The sequence below is a fragment of the Cynocephalus volans genome, chromosome 9 (assembly GCF_027409185.1).
Source record: "Cynocephalus volans isolate mCynVol1 chromosome 9, mCynVol1.pri, whole genome shotgun sequence".
Classification (NCBI taxonomy): Eukaryota; Metazoa; Chordata; class Mammalia; order Dermoptera; family Cynocephalidae; genus Cynocephalus; species Cynocephalus volans.
In genome coordinates, this window is record NC_084468.1 from 29,105,925 (window position 1) to 29,108,377 (window position 2,453).

Consider the following 2,453-nt stretch of genomic DNA (forward strand, 5'->3'; position numbering starts at 1 on the left):
GGGGGTAATTAGCAAGGGAGAAGGAGAAATTGACTTTGAATAAAGTAAACCAGTCTACCGCCATGCAAGTGTGAATCATGCCATTAATAAAAAACAACATAAAAATAAGTCAAAATAAGTTAAAAGTATAAATGAAAATAAATAGCCCATTTGTTACATGATGCAGTCATTTTTCACTAGGGCATATCCTAATGATTAAATCACATTTCCAGCTTTAGTTCACATCATATTGTTGAAGCATGATGATTTATACTACTGTATTCAAATAAAAACTCTTTTCTTCCTAATCAGACCTTATCTAAGGAGGTCACTTGTATGAGTGTGTCAAAACTAATTTTACGCATAAGAATTCTTTGTATCTAAGTAAACAAAAGAAAAAAGAAAAAAAAAGGAAAAAGAAAAAAAGAAGAGGGGAAACAAGATGCTTTCTCTTTCTATAACCAAGAACCTCTTTCATCCTCAGTCTGTGTGATATGTCACAATCTCTTCATTTCTCTTCATTTCATGTTTTTCCATTTCATCCTTTTGTTTTCATGCCCTCTTTCACTCTCCTATCTCCTTTTTCTTTCCTTTTAAAATGTATTTGTGCCCATGGCATGTACAAGGTGCTATACAACACCTGTTGAGGGCAAAGGAGCACTGCACAGGTAAAGACCTCACAGAATAACAAAGACCTCAAGATTCTTATTATCATCAGTTATCTATAGAGATAGACATATATGGAACTGCATAAAATACAGGGCAGAGTCTGATAGAAGTGAGGAGAGAGAACTTTTATGAGTAGAAAATGGCTAAAGGCTTCATTAAGAAAGTAACATTCAGTCTGGAAAACTGTCCAGCTAATATTTTTATCTTTAGCACCATCATAATGCTAAACTAATAAAAATAATAATACTGACAATAAATAATGGTAAATGAGGTGGAGAGGAGAATTATTTTAGTAATTTATTCAAAGTATGTGGTAGACACTGTATATGCATTACCCCATTTAACCCCACAATTATTTGGATAAATTGGTATTTTTCACACATTACAGGGAAGGAAAATTACAGTTAAGGGGATAAGATGTCACGAATTGTAAGGCTAGTACCTCAGCAAATTATTTCAAAGCTAAAATCATCTATTACACTTTTCTGACTCCCATGGTTGGTATTCAGTTAATGATTTGTAATTATTAATTAACTATGACCATTTGTTTTTTGGCTTAAAAAAGCCAAAAGTTTATTTCTTTTTCTAAAACTTTCTTATTTAATTGACATGTAATAATTGTACATATTTATGAGAGTCAGAGCAATATTTTGATACATGTATAGTCTATGTGATGATCAGATCAGACTAATTAGCACATCCATCATTGCAAACACTTGTTTCTTTGTGATAAAAATATTTGAGCTCCTCTCTTTTAGCTATTTGAAAATATACAATAAATTATTTTTAATTATAGACATCTAGCACTACTATAGAATTTTACTATAAAACACTAGAACTCATTCTTCCTATCTAGATGCAATACTGTATTCATTAACCAATCTCTCTATATATCCATGTCCCCTTATCCTTCCCATCGTCTAGTCACCTCAATTCTACTCTCTACTTCTATGAGCTCACTTTATTTTAGCTCCCATATATGAGCAACACATGTGGTATCTATTTTTTTGTGCTTGGCTTACTTTGCATAACATAAAGTGTTCAAGGTTCATCCACGTTGCCATGAATGACAGGATTTCATTATTTTTTATGGCTGAGTGGTATTCTATTATGTATATATACCATATTTTCTTTATCCATTCGTCTGAAAAGCCCAGGACTGATGGCTTCACTGTCAAATTCTACCAAATTTTTAAAGAACTAACACCAACTCTTCTCAAATCATTCCAAAAAATTGAAAAGGAGTGAATTCTTTCACACTCTTTCTATGAAGCTGGCATCACCCGAATACTGAAAATAGACAAGAACAAAACAACAACAAAAAACCCCAAAACTACAGGCCAATATCAATAATGAACTTAGAAACAAAAATCCTCACCAAAATATTAGCAAACTGAATTCAACAGCACATCATAACTATGATCTTTTCATAGGTAAAAATCATGGGTTTGGAAGAAAACTAGAATAGAATCATTTTTCTCTCCTCTGTTCCAACATAGAAACAATGTCTTAGTTAAATTTGTTGGAATCTATTATATCAATTTAAATTTATTGGGATCTATTATATCAATTGTCACAAAGAAACTTTATTTCTGAGAATATAATAGTTGTCTTCTCAATTGCTAAGTATGAAATATTTCTCTTTAGTAATTTTCTACCATAATAAAAATTACCTTTTATTATTAAAGATCATCATCACTGAGAAAACATGACTTTTATTTAAAGGAGGAAGTCCAAGACTGCCCAAAGCCTAACAGTAGCTAAATGCAAATCATACTTCTGAGGGTTATATATATCCATATAAG